Below are 20008 nucleotides of genomic sequence, written 5' to 3'. Positions count from 1 at the left end.
AATGGATGTGAATTTACTCTTGAAACCATAACGGGGCTGTGCAGATGTTAGTCATTATTTTCAAACAGCATCTGTGACCTAGTTTTGATTGTGGTTTACTTTTGGAAGGAAGAGCATTGTAACTGCAGCTTGGCTCTTCTGGAACGAAACTAATTCAGGGACCTTAACTACCAGTGATCACATTACAGGCAGATACCCTGCTGTCGAGGTAGACTGACCCCAAGGATGATTGTTCCTTGCTAATTAATGATCAGAAGCATCTCTGTCAGCGTACTAAATTCTGAAAATCCGTTTAAATAAAAATCATACTCGTCCGCAGAGCATCGCCTCCAGATGCGGTCGCTGTGCTCTGTTTAGAGAAGGAAAATACTCGTTGGAGGTTTTCCATGTTCAAATATTTCCATCGTTTGTAAGAACTTGCTTTTGTCACTCGTGCATCCTTTCTCAAGCAAATTTTTTGATCGTTCTTTCATCAGGTACATTTTCCTATTAGATGGTTTTATAGAAGGGACTGTTTTTTATTGCCTAATTGCCATATGGAAGAGATTAATCATTAAAACAAAAATAAGAGGGGCGTCTGGGTGGCTCAGGCAATGTCTCTATTGCTTTCCTGGCCCAGGGAGGATTTGGCCTTTCTGGCTTGCCCATTGAGTTGACCTTTGCTTTCTGGGCATAGTTTAATCCCGACACCTTTTATCCGTCATCAGGAAAGTTAGTTTTGAGTCTTTTACGGTCACATCGTTTTTGCTGCCTTCCCCAGATCTTATCCTACAAATCAGCACTGCCTTTTCTTCTCTTGGCCACCTGGTGTGGGTGAACCTTCATGAAGCAATCCTTCCCGTGGGGTTTGTCTGCTTGAAGAGGACCTTGTGTGGTGAAGAGAAAGGGAGGGGGCTGGGCTCCGGGGAACCCGGGTTTCTGCCCCAGATTAACTCCAGAGTGTTGCCAATGTGGCTGGCACGCTCTGGGCCTCTGTTGATTCCTCTGAAAAATAAGCCATTTGGAGGAGCTGTCCTCCAAGATTTTCCCCCAAATTTAGCTTTTCCATAGTTCTTGGGCATGTAGGATGTGGAAAGAATACGTGCTTCAGAGCCTGGCAGACCTGAGCTCCCAACGACTTTGAGAGAAGTTACTAAAGTTCGTTGAGCCTCAGTGTTCTTGTCTGTAAAATAGTGTCGATCACGCTCACCTCAAAATTATAAGCATTAAATGTACAGGAAATACTTCAGTATGGAAAATGCCACAATATGGAAAAGAGACAACTATCGTTTCCCTTCTCCTCTTCCCATCGCCTCCTAAAAAATTAAAGAAAAGCGACACATGGAAAGGAAATCGGAAGCTATCGGCATATTTTGCTGCAGAGAAGGAATGTGCCCGAGGACTGGCCCTTGCCCCTTGCACGCTTTTGGAGAACGCGGGGCTGGGATGAGGCTCGCAGAAGCTTCTGGTCCACTGACCCTCTAAGAGACGCTGGGTGGAGCATCATTTGAAGCTTCTCTAGTAACCGTTGCAGAAGGAACGGGGGACACATGATCCGACAGAGGACACGGGGAACGTGGGTAGCGTGAAGACAGAGAGACGTGGGAAACATAGCGACAACTGTGACTCCTAAGGACGTTTTTGGTGACTCTTGCAAGACAGCGGAGCAGAGAGAGGATCAGAAAACTGAGGCGGCTCCAGGAAGGGGCACCTATAGCCATCGCGCCTCGGTGGCTTTCTCTCCTCCAGTGGAAATCACGATTAGGTTCCAGGGTAACACGAGAAGGTCAGAACTGACAGCGGCCTTTGGAAATCTGGTCTCACCTAAAGTCCACGTTTTATTTCCTCCCCCATCTCCCGATGGCGTAGTGCAGAACCGCTCTGTCTGCCTTCCTCTCAAGGGGAAGCCGGGACACAGGAGTTCAGGGGTGGCGCCTGGAGCGTAAGCCTGGGGATGAAATGAACGTAGCGGTGGGAAACGCAAGCATCTAAATTTAAGTAAAATGGAAAATTAAGCCCATTGTGCTAGTGCAGTTTGGCAGACATGGGGCTTAGCAGCGTAGCTGTGAAATAAACGTCTCAGTGCTTTGAGGTGCCTGTGCACTCTCTATAAACCAACCATGCGACACGGTTACCAGAAAAGTAAACTCAAGAGTAAAATGCATTATCAGAGGATTTTTGGAGCAGACAGAAGGAGAGACAGAATTCCAAGCAGGCTCCATGCCAGCAGTGCAGAAACCCCATGCGGGGCTCGAACTTACCAAGCGCGAGACCATGACCTGAGCCGAGATCGAGAGCTGGACGCTTAACCGACTGCACCACCCCGGTGTCCCTCCGGTGTTGTTTTCACCGTCAAGGTTACAGATGAAAAGGAAATGGGGGTCATACTGGCCCAGGAGGATCACTGGGGGTTTGCCCACGCCGGTCACTTTGGAATGCCTCTCCCAGGCTGGTGCTCAGGGGGGCGTTGTTCCTCCTTCAAGACCCTCGCGGACATCTAGACCTTCTGTGCGCCAGCCCATGCTGTACGGTAATCCACAGCGGTCATTCACACACAGCCCCTGTTCAAGCCAGGACTCCGGGGGGCACAGACCATTTGTCGTTAGCCTTGCATCCCTGTGGCCATTCGGGAATACCATTAGAGCTCTCTACCTGTTTGTCGAATACCCTGATTAATGAGAAGATTTTCATAAGCATTTAATGATTCATCTACCTGTTTAACAGTACTGATGGAGCTTTTACGAGGGTCATGAGGTGACTGCACCAGATTAGATCATGCACAGACCCTATCTCAAGGCGCCTTGGTCCAGCCGAGATCCGTCATACTAAGAGCGGCTGGAGGAATTGGGGATACTTAACGAGGGTACAAAGGTCTTAGGAAGAGCTCGGCAGGGCTTGCAATATTAAAGGGCTGGAAGGGAGAGCGTGTGCAGCCTGGGGGATTCCAGAGAGAAAAGTCGGTGGGAGTTTGAGGGAGGGAGATTCCAAATAGCAGGAAGAGTCCCAGGGGTCGATGGAATGGTTTGCCCTGCAAATGGCAAACCGCGCCAGAGTGGCACTGTTTGTGGCCGACACCTGTGACGCCCACCTGACCGGAGGGGATGTCTGCTAGGAAAGAAGATGCACAGCCAAGCCCTGGGGGGGTCTCCTCTGGTCCCAGAGAGTCTTGTGTTTTCCCTGGAAGAGTGGTTTCACAGAGCGGATGTTTGGTCCCAAGCTCTTACCTTTTTCTGCTAAAAATAAAGCCCAAAGGCAAAAGGCAACGAAAGGTCTACATGTTGAGGAACATTTCCAGGGGCTGCTCCAGTAAGACCCAAGAGAGAGTTCAGTGGCCTGCCTGACATAGACTCACAGGGTCTCCTCGTTTGTCTCTGCTTCTCCGGTAGCCGTCAATCTAATGGGTGTGAAGCTTTATGTATGGACAGAGCATCCTTCACAGGGACCATGTTGCTGTGCAAACTGCAGTGGGTTTGTCACTTCTCTGGGCTTTAACGAAACAGCCCTCGAGGGCCCTGCTAGCTCTCACACGCCAGCCTTTGTGTTTTATTCCAAAATGTCTTCTCTACCGACAGGGAGGCCGCTGACTCAGTCAAATAATGCCCTCGTCTGTGTATTCATGAAGATAAATGCAATCCCTTGCTCACCCATGTAAATCGGGCTCCGGAAATAAATGAGTAAGACGGTTTTGATGGCTATTAATTCTTCTTCTTCAGGTACCTGCAGAATTATGGAGAGTTTTACATTTGCTGGAAGGGAGAGAGGTCATCATTTATTCTTTCTCGCCAGCCAGATCTACGAATTCTTTTCCTCTTCTCCCTGGATTGTTTTTCTGGCATTTCCCAACTCCAGGAAACACATGAAATATGTTATTTGAGAAATTTCGCAGGCGCGTTTCAAAATTGGGTGGACACAATGTAGAAAAGGATATCTTTGTTGATTCGGAAAAATAAGTGGGACTTGGAGAAGCAGAAGTTATTTCGGATTTAAGGGTTTGAATGACATTCCTGCGCAACAACCTGGCCAGCTCCTTTCTGTTTTTTAAATTTTTTTTGGCAAAGGTTAAGATTTTGAGCACGTAGACTTTGAATGCAAAAGTCGTCTCTTATTTTTGTCCCAGTTCAGATTATTGACTCTGATAGGCCCAGAAGAGATGGAATTGATAAAAATAGCAAATTGCTGTTGTTTTTACATCTCGGAAAGGACAACATCTATGGCTTCTGACAACTATTTCCTAGAAGGAGCTGGACCGCCCTAGAGCAGCCTTGCGAAGAGCTGCGCCAACACTGTCAGGTTAACCGATGGCCGTTTGTGGACTTTGGAACCTAAGTCGGCTTGATGTCTGTGGCACCACATAGACATCTACACCATCTTAACAGCAATTTGAAGTACGTTCACGTCCATCATCTACTTTTCATTTTGAAGGTGGCACCTGTTAATTGCATCAAATTTGGAAATATACTCAACATGATGCCCATAAGGCCGAGCAGCAGAGACTTAAAAACAACAACAGATGCAGCCATGTCAGACTACTTTATGACTTTATATGACTTTTGAGGGCTTTGAGACCAAGCCACATTGCGGGGGGCAGAGTAGGGGGTTCCCCACTGAGGGAATGTTCCGGTGCTTAATTATTCTGGGATGATGTAAATCTTGGAGCAGGGAAGGAGATGGGCCTTGCTCATGGCTTACAAATTAATTCTTCTAGGACAAACTCTCTGGGGTCAGAGGTCAGCCTGGCCCAGTTTCTGAAGCACAGAGCAATGTGGTGCGGGATAGTGGTCGGTGACCTGCCGTTGTCCTGGAGGGTCAGATTGGCAGCCAGTCACCTGGGAGATGGCCCGGGAAGGTGGGTGTGGACCCAGGACTGCAGACATAAATGCTTTTGTCCACACCAGTTCCCCTCCATTGTCCCTAATGCTCTGTATCTTGTTGTGCATAGCAATCTGGGCTTGGGGGTGATCGTCGTAGACGCGGGGGTAATACCAGCAGTCGTAGTAATGACAATGACAATTAGACTCCCGTCTAGAGCGTGTTACATTCTAGGCACTATTCTGAATACTGGGCGTGAACTCATTTTGTCCCCACGGCACCGTTATGAATTAGGTACTGGTATTTTCCCAGTTTGGCAGATTAGGGAACTGAGGCACAGGCAGGCCCCGGCAGGGAGGGTCCCGGAGGTGAGCGCTACACCGTAGAGGCTCTGCGGGGACCGGACCCCAGGGAGTGTGCCGCAGTACCAGGAGGGCTAAGTGATGCGCTTCCCCCGGACAAGAGTGGGGAGAGGTGGCAGCTACAGGGGTGGGGGAAAGGGCGCAGCCAGCTGCCGCGGAGGCCGCCCAACAAGGGTGTGGGTGTCAAAACAGAGGGACCTGGCCCACCCACGGTCAAGGCAGCATCGGAAGCAAGCAGCGGCCGCTTCAGGAAGTTGAGATTCTCGCTAAAGAGTTGGGGGCAGGGTCACGGGGTGTGGGTAACATATCAAGTGTATAAAACAGAACGAAAAGTCTGGGGCGCCTGGGGGGCTCAGTCGATTAAGCGTCTTGACTCTTGATTTCGGCGCAGGTCATGATCTCACGGTCCGTGAGTTCGAGCCCCACATCGGGCTCTGCACTGACGGCATGGAGCCTGCTTGGGATTCTCTGCCTCCCTTTCTCTCTGCCCCATGAGTGCGCGCTCTCTCTCTCTCTCTCTCTCTCGCTCTCGCTCGCTTGCTCTGTCTCTCTCAAAAGTAAATAAACCTCAAAAAATAACAGTACGTAAAAATCACCCATAGAGTCATCCCTGAAAGGTAACGACTGCACATTTTGATATATATACACGTTTGTGTGGACATGTGCATAAAATGTGTCTCCCCTCGATTTCATATTATAAAAAGTTTTCAAACATATTGCACAGTTGAGAGAATTATGGACGAACGATGCTTTTTCATGTGGTTTTACACGCTGAGCCTGTTTCTCACTGAAATTTGTTATGAACATGGTTTTTAGTGGCTGTGGAATACTTTATTGGGGAGCTCTCCCACAGATGGCCTTAGCAAAGGGAAGAAAACTTCCCAAGCTCCTCTCCCCACTACTCTTGCCCACCCTGGGACCCCTGTGCCCCTGCGCTCTCCCCTCTCTGTTGTAACCAGGAAAGAACTTCCCAGAAGAACGGTTGACCTGAGCAGGTGGGCAATACATATTTATGGACTAAATGAACTTAACCAATGCCTGTTTTGGCAACATTCACCGTCCCCGGTTCTGTCCATCATCTACGTAAGCCTGGAAAGGAACGTACTGATTTGCATTTTTACCCTGTTTCATAAGAATGATCTTTCAGGGGCCCCTGGGTGTCTCAGTAAGCGGAGCATTAAACTCTAGACTTTGGCTCAGGTCGTGAGATTAAGACCTACGCTGGGTCTTATCTCTTAAGATTCTCTCTCTCCCTCTGTACCCCCCTTTCTCCCTCTCTCTCTGTCTCCAAAAAAAAATTATCGTTAAGAAGTCGTTAACTATTAAATCAAGGGTTAGGAGCACTTTAGAGACTTCTTGCTGTGTTTGGCAAACCGTTTGTAGAATGCCTTTGGGAGAGTGCTACTGTCCTCTATCTTTGCAGGATTTAGTTTTATCAGCGTGGAAGCACTCATCAACTCAGCTAGCCGTATTATTCAAGATGTCATGTGAACTTAGCTGCAAAGAGCAATGCATTGAGTTGGGAGTAAGTGTAGATACTCGGCTGGATTTTGAAAAGTGGTTCTCCTGAGTGATTTCTCTCTTCTCCATTGCAAACCTGCTTCAAAAAGAGATGCTACCTCTCTCCTCGGCGGATTCTCGGTCTGGGCTCACATGAACTTGCCTGAGTGGGACCCAGGGATTCCGACCTAGAATTCCTTGTAACCAATCTAATCTCTTCGTCCACAGCCTCTGCTTTGCTGGGTCCAGGACGAGGGTCATTCCAGCTCAGCAGTGAGTGAATACTCTTGACCATAAAACTCTCTGCCAACGAAAGACATTGTAAATATAGAGCAACGCAGTCTGGTGGTCATGGCTAAGGTGAGTAGGAATGCTGATATGATTCTGAGCAACATTCTCAGTGCCTCAGTGTACAAATGAACGGGATATTGAATCCCTGAAGATCAGAAGGCTTCTTAAATGCAATGATCTATTCTCAATCACCTAGCAGTGGGAGGCCAGGTATTAGACAACTGAACTCTAAATATGATTTCACACACTCACGTCACTGCTCAGGTGTCATACCTCTCTCTTTACCAAACTTTTTTTTTTTTTTTTTTTTTTTTAATCTTTTCTCCAAAGCTCTCAAACCACACAATTCAGCTCCTAACCGAGGCTCACCTTTTTGGATTTCCCCTGCTGTACTGTGGTCGAGGTGCTAATTAGCAGGGAGAGGGCCAAATGGCAGGTGGCCAGAAGGAAAAGAGACGTCAAAAGACCCGCACAAACCACAAATGGGACAGCCTGTGCCCTTGTAAAGTTGAGACACGCCTCTTAGGAGCGAAGCATAAAAGTCCCCCGCCGCCCCCCGCCGCTTCCGAACATGGTCAGGTTCGGCAGCGGGCTCCAGCCTCCTCACTGGTAATTGGGGATTGGAATAACACCCCTCCTCCAGCTTGCCAAGAGGAGTAAATAAAATCAGATAAGGGGCAGCAGGCTAGGAAGCGATCCCCTGTTGAGCACCCCCGTTGTGCCAGACGGTTGGCAATGCTTTCCATTTAGTTCTCCCACCGGCTCCGTAAGGCTTGATGGATGGGCCAACCATGGCGGGGACACCTGCTGAATGTCACATACGAAGTGGCCGGACCTCACTGCAAAGCCTTTGCTCTTGCTGCTGAGCCATGGTGAGGTGCGTGGCATTTTGTGGACACTCGGTCATGTCTGTTATTATTGGAGAGGACGGGAAAACGATGATCCCCTTGTTATGAATGAAAACAACAGATATTTAAAGCTGTTGGGAGCCTTTGCGCTCTGGGTTTCAACATGGGATTTACCTGTCCTATTTTAACCAGTTCGCATGAGCATTTGTTGTATAACCAGCACATGCTGTTCCTGCATATAACTTCGGTTACATAAGTCTAAAGCCTGCTGACTGCTGGCGATCTTTAAAATGTAATGAGCTGAAGGATTCGTTTTGAGCCTTGGGGCAGGATGGCTGTAACCATTCCCCGAGCTCAGCTTTTAGGAGGATAAGTTTGCTGCATCTTTGCCATAATCCAACTGAAGCCTGGATTCCAAGCAACAGTGGATGAGATTTAAGTCTCTAAGAACGATATAAACTTAAATAAAACAAGGCTTAAGCGTAAAGTCCCTGCAAAGTCCCCGTGTCCACATTCCATCAGGATGACGTAATAGAAGTTTGGAAGCAGGCAGCCTCTCCCTTCGGGTCCCCTGACCGCTCCGCAAGACGGAAGTCAACGGGGTGGTGATCCGTGACTCTCAGAAGCCACAGATCACGGTGGGCTTTCTGAAGCCGGGCGTACTTGGCTGTTGGAGGGTTTCTCAACTACAAAGAAGATCTCTGTTAAAAAGAAAAAAAGCGAACTAGGAAGAGTTTTGGGTAATTGAAATCAAATTTTGTGTCAAAAGAGGAGCGAAGTACGAGTTAGCTTTCTTCTCATTGGAGAAAAATCTCTATGTGGATAAAAACATCCTGACGTTTAGTCTCGTCTATTTTGCTGGTGAGTCGAAATCAGAGCAGTGAGATCCAAGGAACGGAAAGGATTTGGGAGCTTTCTCCACCCACCCCCCATCTCCCATGGGATTCTTTCTCCTCCATTGGAGCCAAAACGCAGCAGATCGTGGCCATGTGGCCCCCAAGCTGAGGACAGATGTCACCTCAGCCTCCTGTTGTTCATTCATATGAAGAGATATAGGGTGCGACCTACACTGGGTCACTCAGCCCCTCCGTGTCTCACATTTTTCATCTGCAGAATGGGATAATAAAAGTATCTACCTCAATGGGTTGCATGCAGATCAAATGGGTTTTAAACATTAATTCAATGTGTAAGTTTAAATTAAATGGGCAACTCTCTCAGAACGGACCCAGGCACATTGTAGGAGCGAAGGGTTTGCGATTCTTTTGTCGTAAAGACGAGAGCGTGGTCCTGGGTATGTGTGAAGTCTTTGGAATCCACCTGACCTGCCTCCAAAACCCAGTTCTACCATATGCCTGACCTTGGTTGGCCAAGTCGCCTGAAGTCTCTGAGTCTCTTTCTTTCTCAAATTTAAAAATGGAGGTGTCGATTCCTAACACTAGTAGCATTTTGAGGAAGAGGAAAGGATTGCATTTGACGATACGCGATGAGCCTGGTATCTGGCCCATGGCTAATTCTCTTACGAAGTATTTGTGGAAGAAAGTGCCCCTGTGGCTGTAAGCACGTATTCCCACACACATCCAAGTACAATCATGTTGCACTACTTTCCCTATTTCGTTTTTAACTTTTGGATACTTTGTAGAGAACCCAACTTAACATCCCCAACCCGGGGAAAACCTAGGTTTCCTTTTTTGGCAAATGACCTCAGAAAAGAAGTGTATTAAGTCAGCTCAGGCTGCTATAAAAAACACCAGAGACGGAGGGGGCTTAAACAGCAGACATTTATTTCCTCAGCTCTGGAGACTGGAAGTGCAAGGTCAAGGTGTGTCCGGGCTGCTTTCTGCTGAGGTGTCCCTTCCCGGCTGGCAGATGGCCGTCTTCTCCTGTGTCCTCACACAGTCTTTTCTCACTGGTGAGCCTCTCCAGTGTCTTCCTCTTCTCAAATGGACACCAGTGTCATTGGATTAGGGCCACATCCTTATAACCTCATTTAACCTTAATTACCTAAGTTAAGGTCCTATCCCCAAATATAGTTCCCCTGGAGGTTAGGGCTGCAACATGTGAATTTTGGGGTTCAGTCCATAATAGGAAGCTTTTATATCACTTTTTCTTTCCTCATTCATGCTGACTCACTCATTCAGAGAAACATCGTGTTGTATTTAGCCATTTGGAAGCCAAGGAGATCGGCCTCGGAAATCCCATCAACCTTTTGGTTGAGGATCTCTGTCTTTGGCCCTGGGAGGAAATACATTTCTGTTGTTCAAGCCACTTGGTCTGTGGTTCTCTCTTGTGGCAGCCCTCACAAATGAATCCACGCCCTTACTGAACTAATATGTACTTTTAAAAATTAAGCACTTACTACGTTCCAATATTGCTTACGATTCGGAATGTGTGGGTCCTGCTTCAGATTTGACAAATTGGAATTTGAACCCCAAAGACCTGCCCTGCCTGTTCTTCCACGTCTAACCTCTGATCATCACATCACGAGTCTCAAAAATCAGCCATCAGATACTTCTGCCTTTCAGTGGCCCTCACAGCACCTCATCGGGTCTTCTACCTAATTTCTCTAGTTAGCAACGGAGTCTGGAATCGGGATCCAGTAGTAAAAAGAGGAGGCTGTGTTTGAGCTAGGGTGAGCCTCCCCTGGGACCTACGGCCTGTTTTGCCAGAGACATTCCAGACTTTCTCTTGTTCTGAAACATGCAACTTTTTGGTTGAACTTATGGAACTGTTTTACTCCTGAAAATGTCCTATAATAGTTGGTCCCGCTGGCTATTGGGAAAGCTTATTGGATGCAACAGAACTGACTCTTTCGCCAAAAACTAAACATGCACTCGGTTCACTTTTGCTTGAGGAATGAATATCTCACCCAGCTTAGACTTGTGTGAATCAGCCTTTTCTTGTGTGGGTTTCTGTGGTTGAGCTCCTGGTGAATGTGTAGCTCATCTCCTTCCAGGCCGTCCCTGACACCTCCAGGTTTACCGTACCCTTGGCTCGGATGTCAGGCGAGTCACTAGGTTTTTCTTACTCTGTGTAGGTCGCTGGGCTGGGGTGAGGTTCAGGCGAGCTCATGACCATGAAAGCATTTTGAGATCTGAGATGTGATGCCGATTGTTACTGTGATACTATCTGGAAGGGTACAGTTTGTTATTTTCCCTAGTAAGCCATTTCTTCACTTCTATCATTATCTATAAATATCTCCTATTTACACTGTCGCTTCTGACCGTGTCTGTATAACTAACTGTTAGATCAAAAAAGACTCCTGAGGCTGGATCTTATTTAATTACCCTTGACTTCCAGCAAGGCGGGCCTAGGCTAGGGGATAGAGAAGCTTCTTACCATTTTTTTTTTTTTTCCCGATACAGGGACTTCCAGGCCATGGTGGTGGATGGAGTGCAGGATTTCCATCTCTTGAGGACCAACCCGAAGAACAAAATTGCAAAAGCCGAGAAAGAGTCCCAGCGGCAAAGTAATCAAGCATGAGAAGTTGCAAAATGTGACGTTGTATCCCGTCAGAGGCAGGGGTAAGGAGGGATACAAAGTTCTTGGCACATCTAAGTATTGCTCTGCCCCATGCCCTCACGTTATACACAAAGACAGGAATTTAGAAGACTATGTGCATTCCCCATCAGTGCCCCTAAACTTAGAGAAAGCGTGAGAAGGTCTTGAATAAGATAAATCCCACCCCACGGGAGATGCTGGAGGCTTGTCTCCTCCAGAGGCTCTGAGCCAGAGACAGAGGAGTTTTCTGGGAGAAAGCCTGTGGCGTGCTCAGACGGGGCAGCCGAATGCTTAGTTAGCACCTGCGTGTTATGGGAATCCCAAGCTGGAAAAAAAAATGACCCAGAACTGGGGGGGTCTGTCTTTTAAAACTTTTGGGGAGAACACATCAGAAGCAGGTGGAAAGCTGCTCTGTGGGGCCTCTTCCACCCAGTGTTCGAAATCAGCTCATTTGGAATTTGTTGAGTCTTGGTTTACGGCTTAGTAGATGGTTAAGTTCTTGCGACCATCCTCCCTATGGAAGAGAACAAGTGTATTTTGCATCGTCTTCTCCTACTTTTGCTCAGTTGGGCGCTTTCCGCGTCTAGCTACTACCTGTCCTGGTTTCTACTTTCTCCCAACTTCAGAGGTTCACACTTGTGAATGTGTGCGTGTGGGACTGAAGGGAAGTTTCTGTCTGTTCTCTATTAGGACTCTCCTCCGTGACTCATTACCTTCAGCCGAAAAGTTCTTCTAAGCAGATTCAAGCGATTGTCAGAGAAAGTACAGTTTGAGGTTATTTTGAGCGTTTGGGTGTCTCCACGTCCAGTCGAAGGCCTCTGAAACCTGCCAGCAGTCCGTCCCACTTCCTCTGCATTAGATCTATTTTTATTTTTTTTTTTATTAAAAAAATTTTTTTTTAACATTTATTGATTTTTGAGACAGAGAGAGACAGAGCATGAACAGGGGAGGGTCAGAGAGAGGGAGACACAGAATCTGAAACAGGCTTCAGGCTCTGAGCTGTCAGCACAGAGCCCGACGCGGGGCTCGAACTCATGGACCGCGAGATCATGACCTGAGCCGAAGTCGGCCGCTTAACCGACTGAGCCACCCAGGTGCCCCTAGATCTATTTTTATTGTGATTCTTGCTCTTATCACCAGAAGACTGGACAACTCTCTGGTGAAGGAGGAGGATTCTGGAAGATGAGAACTGTTCGTTCTCAGATTTCCCCCCTTGTTTTAGGGCCAAGTGCAACTCACCCAGCCTGTTTGTGATTGCCAGGGGCCTCCCCGGGGCCATCAGAATCTCAGGGTCAAAGACCTCCCCCGCTCCCCCCCCCCCCATGCCAAGGATGCTGCCGCTTGGGGTTCAGAGTCCAGGCTGCTGGCTCAATCATCTCTCCTCACGCAGGAGTTCTTGTTTAGGGTCCACGTTCAGTGTCTCTGGAATTGGTTTCAATAGGGGATTTCTTCTCTGTCTAGATTACATGTCCCTCGAGGGTATGATCTTGAACTTCTGTTATGGCGAGGAGTCAACTGACATCCGCTGGATGTTTCCTTTGCTTTAGACATGTTCAGTAGCTCCCCAAGTCCTCAGGACAGTGAGCGGAAATGATCACAGAGGGATGAAGAAACTTGCCCGTGGTCACACGGTTGTTAGAGGAAGCACCGGAAACCGAACCCCCCCGGCTTGTGTTCTTTCCACCTTGTTGTCTGTTCTGCAGGCTGCCATTGAGGTTGACCGTCTCCACAAGTGTTCACCAGATGGTCCATGACGACGATGGTCACAGGGTAGAAAGGATGGAATTCTATGAATTTCTTGGTAAGTGAGGATGAATAGCTTCGCTCACCAAATCTCAGGATGTGTCACGGGGGACAAGCCCTTGGGCGCAGAGGACCGGAGAAAGGGGTGTCCTCTCTGCCAGGTAGAAATCTTCAAGAAGGAGGTCTCAGAAGGAATTTGGGGGGATAAGGTGGCTCTGCAGGCCAGATCTCAGAGCTTCAAAGTCAAAGATGCGTTACTTACAGGATAAAGTCCCTGTCAGTTAGTGCGACACATCCTGCTCACAATCGGACCGTTGTCTGTGGGTCCGGCCGCCGTTTCCCCGGCCCCCACCCTGCCCCACACGGACAGCCTGCTATTGACCGCTGCCCATGCTTCCCCTGCCTAGAATGTTCCTGTTCCCTCTGTATCTCTCCGCACTTTGAATGAGGTCTACTCTTCCTTTAAGTCTGAACTCTGCTGTTTCATCAAAAGCCTTTTCTGGGCACAGTCCTGATAGAAGCTTTTCAAGGGTACAGATGACACTCCGTTTCTTTGCCCTCGGGACTTAGCACTATGGATAATGCACAGGAGACCCTACACTGAATGTTTCTTGTGAGGATGAATGGATAAATTCCTGGCACAGCAGGGAGAGGCTGTGTGGGGCTGAGATATCCTGCTGATCAGGAGACCTGAGCTCCCGTCCTCACTCAGCCCCCTATAGGCTTTGTGCCCTCAGGCAAATGACTTACCTCCAATACTGAGATTTCCCATCTATGAAATGATGTTAAAGCCTTGCTCACCAGGTTTATGAGATGAAAAAATAAGACAAGAAATGAACACTTTATACTGTGATGCAAGATTGGCTATGGGTTAAAAATCCCATCCACCCACACGAAATTAGAAACTGATAAATTACACTGCATTCAAATTAAGAGGTTCTGATCCCCAAAGGACACCATCAAGGAAGTGAAAAGACAAGCTACAAACTAGGGGGTCCTAAATGTGACGTCAGTAACTGCCCACCTCTAGGAGTAAGAACCCCTCGAGCCAATATAAAAAATCTCCCCAGTAAATACGGACAAACGCACAAGCAGGCCTTTTGCAGAAGAGGAGACACATCGGATGAATAAACGTATGGAAAGGGAGATCGAGAGCACACTGAGATGGCTTTGGGATCCATTTGACTGGCAAAATTGATATTTCTGTGTTTTGCAAGGAATTTGGGTCAGTGGTGTTCCTGCTACTTTGCAGTGGAAACGCAGTCATTTTGAAAAGCAACTCGTGATTGAACCAATGGGGAGACTATAGATGCTGGCGAGGATGTGGAGACACGGGAACCCTCTTGCGCGGTTGGTGGGAATGCAGACTGGTGCAGCCACTCTGGAAAACAGTGTGGAGGTTCCTCAAAAATTAAAAATAGACCTACCCTATGACCCAGCAACAGCACTGCTAGGGATTTACCCAAGGGATCCAGGAGTGCCAATGCAGGGGGGCACTCGTACCCCAATGTTTATAGCGGCACTTTCAACAACAGCCAAATTATGGAAAGAGCCTACATGTCCATCAACTGACGAATGGATACAGAAGATGTGGTTTATATACACAATGGAATACCACGTGGCAATGAGAAAGAATGAAATCTGGCCCTTTGTAGCAACGTGGATGGAGCTGGAGAGTGTTATGCTAAGTGAAATAAGTCCTACAGAGAAAGACAACCTCTGGTGGGGGAGGGGAGACAGACGCTGGTATATGGGAGAAGCACAAGATAAATGTTAATTAGAAGTGTCTAGTTCTGGGCTTGGATGGTAGGGTCAGGGAGTTCTTTCTGCTTTTTTTTTTTTAATTTAATTTAATTTTTTTCAAATTTTTATTGAACTTCTATTTAGCTACCATAATATTGGTTTCAGGAGTACAATTTAGGGATTCGTCACTTACATATCACACCTAGTGCTCATTTTATTTATTTTTAAAAAATATTTACTTATTTATTTTGAGAGAGAGAGAGCATGAGCACAGGCAGGGGAAGATCCGAAAGAGAGGGAGAGAGATTGAATCCCAAGCCGGCTCCGTGCTGTCAGCGCAGAACCGGACATGGGGCTCGAACTCAGGAACCGTGAGATCGTGACCTGAGCCGCCATCAAGAGTCAGATGCCTGACCGACCCAGGGGCCCCTCCAGGGCTCATTTTAAACAAATAAGCCCAGACAACGCAAGGTCATGCAAAGCTCCATGATGACGGGTCGGTGTGCCATTGCTGACTCAATTCAGTTCAGCTCAGTATATCTTTTCCTTAAATACCTTCGTTACGTTTTCTACTGTGTGTGCACGTGGGTCCATGTTCCAAGTGTTTGGGTGGTAGGAAGAGGAGTAAGAAAGGTGGAGTGACTCTGGGTCAGTTTGTAATTGACCACAAACGTAGAATGATCACTGTAAACAACGTATGATCTCGGGAAGAGGCACTGCCCTTCCGTGCCTCAGTTTCCCTGTCTCTGAAGAGAAGAATGGACCCAGTGGCCTGGAATTGCCGAGTTTCTGCGGCCCCTCCCTCCATCCCGCCTCACTGCGCTCACCTTTTCCTCAGCCTTCTCCTCGCTCCGGGATGTTCTCCCCAGTGGCTCTCTCGGGGAGCCTGGGGACGACCAGCGGAGGGCCACGTGCTGAAATCTGGCCGCACCTCCCCGCTGGCATGTAGCTTCCTGCTCCGTCCGTCCAATCACGTTTGTTAATCACACAATTTAGTGCCCTGTAAACACGGCCACTGCTTCATTTCCCCGCAAGCGTCCTTGGCACCGGTGGCCGGGGAAGATTTGTTTCCAGTCATGAACCAAATATGAAGGTCACATGATTTCGTGATTTTTTTCCTTTCCAAAGAAATATGGGAGGCTTACGCAGGCCAACCTTCCAATTAATCCTGAGAACAGCTGCCTTCGAGGTGGGTGAGCCTGAATATTATTCACTCTCGCGGTCATTTATCAAAGAAAAGGAACTGTCTGCCGGCCTCCGATCGCTTTGATTCACTGGAGTCTGGAATGTGGTGCAGCTGGAAGATCCCTGTTTCACGGGTACGATCCAGGTCGTTACTTGGACCTGCGTGGGCTCTCGAGTAGCCAGGACGGTGAACCTTCTGTGCCCGTGGTGCGGACTGCCCTGCGTACTCACACGCGGTGCCTGAGTCGGCATCCACCTGCTGGTCACGGGGCTTTGGGACACCCAGGAACCCCCCAGTGGCCCTGCAGGTGCCTGTTTACGCCCGGTGGCTCTTACATCGCTTGCCTCCTTAGCTACGGTGAGCAGGGGCTCTGTCCGTCGTAAGTGCCACTGGACAGATGGTGGGCCACCTCCTATAAGAAGAGCACAGGAGGAAAGCATCAGAGAGAACCTGTCGCATCAAAAACAAAACCAGCAGGGGCCCCTGGGTGGCTCAGTCGGTTGAGCGTCCGACTTCGGCTCAGGCTCGTGGTTTGTTGAGTTCGAGCCCCAGGCCAGTCTCTCTGCTGTCAGCATGGAGCCCCCTTCGGATCTTCCGTCCCCCTTTCTCTCTGCCACTCGCCCGCCCGCACGCTCTCAAAAATAAATAAACGTTTAAAAACAAAGCAAAACAAAACAAAACAAAACAGTATGTCTATTGCAAACAGCTGTATTCAGGATCCTAGGAGGATTTCACTTGCCCCTAAATCTATATAGGCAAGGAGATCTCTTTTAGTGCAGGTTCCCCCAAATTCTGCTTTGTCCTGTCTGATGGATGGATTCCCCGTGATCAGAATGGACCGAAACACAGAAGTCCTCCATGGTCGCAGGAGATAAATCCATTAGGAATGGGGTGGTGAATTATGTTCTGGAACGGCAGGGACCGGGGAAATTAGGTGGTAGCATATTGAGGGAGCACAAAATGAAGCAGAGAGAGAGAGAGAGCGAGCGAGTGAGCGAGCCTGAAAGTGCTGAGCAGATCCTGAACAATGGTCAGGGCTCCAGGTAAGAGGGCAGCGCTCTTACATGGATGTGATTAACTTTTTGTGGGTGGGGCCATCTCATAGAATCTCTCTCTGGAAGGTGACTTAGGAATTTTCATCCCGTTCCCAGGCAGGGAAATGGAGAAACGTCTTCTGTGCTTGGAGGGGATACATCCAGGGTCACATTCCTCAGGGCGTGTGTCATTGGCTTCTGACCTAAGCAGACTGCTCGGTCCTTGACCGTCTTCCTGGGGTATCCAGCCCATGCCCTCAACTGTCACACACTTGCTTGGGTCCTCACATCTCTGGTCTCATCCCTGATCTCACTCCTGGGGGTTTGACTCACACATCCAACTCTCTCCTAGCTCTTACCTGCCTCAGATTTCATGTCTGAACTTAATCCACTTGCCCCAAAACCTGCTCTGATTTCGGGACTATCACCAATTCCCCTCACTGAGGCTGGAATTCTGATGTCATCGTGTATTAGCCCGGGCCTTCAGAATCTACAGAACAGGATGTGTACGTATAGAAAGAGATTTATTACGAGGAATTGACTCATGCAACTATGGGAGCTGAGAAGTTTCAAGATCTTCAGGTTTGATCAGCAGGCTCGAGCCCCAGGAAAAGCCAGTGTTTTGGTTTGAACCCAAAGGCAGGAAAAGGCCCAAACTCCAATTCGAAGGTGGGTCAGGCTGCAAAAATCCTCTCTTATGCAGGACTGTCAGCCTTTATGGTCTACTCAGACCTTCAACTGATTGTGTAAGGCCCACCCAGACTAGGGAGGACAATGTCCCTTACTCAGTCCACACACAAACAGTTAATCACATCCCAAACACCCTCACAGAACCACCCAGAATTGTGTTCGACCATATATCTGTGCACCTGGTGGCCCAGTCAGGGGCCACATAATAGGCTAACTTGTCATTTCGCTGCACAGGTGCTCAGTTTCAACTCAGCAGGCAAGTCATCTTCTTTCAGATGCTCCCATCCCTCCGCTCTGTGGCGTGGCCATATTCTCGAGAGCGCTCGTGGTTCATTCTGCACCTTCAAGGGCTGATAAGCAACCTGCCGGACCTCTCTGCTCCCAGAGTCGAATAGGCCACTCACACATCTTTGCATTTTGACCCAGTGGTCTCTTGGCTGTGTCCCCAGCGTGCTCTCTTGCAAATGTGTGCACATGCCTCATTCTAGAAGATATGATTACGATGTGGGACCCTGTGTCTCTGTGCAGCTTGATGCATCTCCCAGCCAAGAATGGGCATGAGAAGCCGGGAAGACCCGAGTCTGAATCCTGACTATATTAATTTCTAGCTGTGTGATCTGGATGGAGCTACTTAATTTCTCCGAACAGCAGATTCCTTTATCTGGACAGCGGTGCTAAAACCCTTTCTTCCAGCGCAGGGGACTGTTAAAGAAGATGCTCAAACGGTGTCTGGGTCCTAGTACACGTCAAAAACTTTTGTCTGATCCAAGAAGTGGACTTATAACCTTTCTCTCCTAACATTTCATGAAGTCATCACATGCTGGATGTGCAGTCCTCAGGTATGATTTTCTCCCCATTTTAGTGGGGATTTCCCCCAACGCACTCTATTTTCTACATAATTTTTGGAAGCATTCGAATATATGTTCAGTGTTAGTAGTCTCTTTCTCTCTCCCCTTTCTCTTACAGCCGATGACCTGGCCCGAGTCTTCACTTGGGAGTAAGGACCAGTGCTAAAGTTCTAAGCTACAGAAGTCTGCAATCTGCAGTCGCCAGGCACGACCTAGCGCCATTCTACTGTTGGCGTGACCCCCGTAAGACCAGAGGATGCTGCGCTCTGGGCCTCGAAGGCACCAACGTGAATCCCTACCCTGATTCTTCCCAGGAGACGCGAAGCGTTGAAAATTATATTCAGCTGCAGGAGTTTTCAGCCTCACATTCGGAAAGAGCAGAAGTTGCTAGAGGCTATTTTCAGAGAACTCCTAATAAGTACAGAACCCAAATACAGACATGGTTGTTAACACCCTGGGAAATGCCAAATCCAAGCTGGATCGCAGCCAGCAGAGAAATGGAAAGTCCTAGATAGCTTATCTCAGAGCCAATCTGTATTACGCGGGAGGCGCAAGAGGCAATTGCACGGGAGGACACGAGCTCTCCTTCTAGGCTCTGCATCAGCGCCTTGGACCAACAACATCAAGGTGCATCGGGCATTTTCTGAATCTGCGAGTAGGTCCCTTGTCCTGCTCTGGGTTCTATCCTGTGCTTCCAGCCTTCTTCTCCTTCAACCCACCCGTTCTTCTGACCCGTTTCATTCATTCCTGGGGCTTCAGGAACCTTCTCTCCCTCAACAAATGACTCCTTGTGATAGATCTCCAGGCTTGAGTTTTTAAACAAGTTTATTCTATTTATTTGTTTGTTTGTTTATTTATTTATTTATTGAGAGAGAGAGAGAGAGAGGAGAGAGAGGAGAGAGAGAGAGAGAGAGAGCACATGGGGGAGAGGCAGAGAGAGGCAGAGAGAGAATCCCAAGCAGGCTCCATGCTGTCTGCATAGCCTGATGCGGGGCTCGATCCCACGAACCGGGAGATCACGACGTGAGCTGAAATCAAGAGTTGGATGCTCAATCACCTGAGCCACCCGGGCCCCCCTCAAACTTTTCAGAGTAGGGAAGGGAGTCAGAGTTATGTGGTCCGTTTCCGCTCGTGTTTGCAGGGGGGTCGGCGTGAGGCACTGTGCACAATGCTTCTGCCTGGCACCCGCCACGGCAGGTTGGCGTCCTTACCCTTTCCCTCCTCCTTCCCCTGCCCACCAAAATGCTGTCACCTTTACTTGACGTCTTCTGTAGCTTAAATATGTGCATTTTTAGTTTTGCAACATAGACACGTTTGTATTAAACGATGAATGAATACCTTTCTCCAAATGTCTCCCTACATGTCCGTGTCCCTAAAGCTTCCCACTTAACCCTCCCAGGAAGGTGAGCGCCTCTCTAGGTCGAGACTCACCTGCTAAGGAGGTGATAAATCACAGGCACTGTCAACTTTTAACATG

General features: G+C 48.4%; 1 long non-coding RNA gene across 1 annotated transcript in view; it reads left to right on the top strand.

Moving 5' to 3' along the window:
- The window catches only part of LOC113604935 (uncharacterized), a 34187-nt gene extending 14758 nt beyond the window's left edge, over positions 1-19429 (top strand). The window contains exons 2-5 of the long non-coding RNA XR_008289679.1: positions 6879-7010; positions 11152-11310; positions 12991-13088; positions 17918-19429. This is a non-coding gene — a long non-coding RNA (uncharacterized LOC113604935). The remainder of the gene's footprint in view (positions 1-6878; positions 7011-11151; positions 11311-12990; positions 13089-17917) is intronic.
- Positions 19430-20008: the final 579 nt, after the last annotated feature.

The sequence above is a fragment of the Acinonyx jubatus genome, chromosome A3 (assembly GCF_027475565.1).
Source record: "Acinonyx jubatus isolate Ajub_Pintada_27869175 chromosome A3, VMU_Ajub_asm_v1.0, whole genome shotgun sequence".
NCBI classification, from domain to species: domain Eukaryota; kingdom Metazoa; phylum Chordata; class Mammalia; order Carnivora; family Felidae; genus Acinonyx; species Acinonyx jubatus.
Note: the sequence above shows the minus strand (reverse complement) of the source record. Positions and strands in the feature narration are given on the sequence as shown.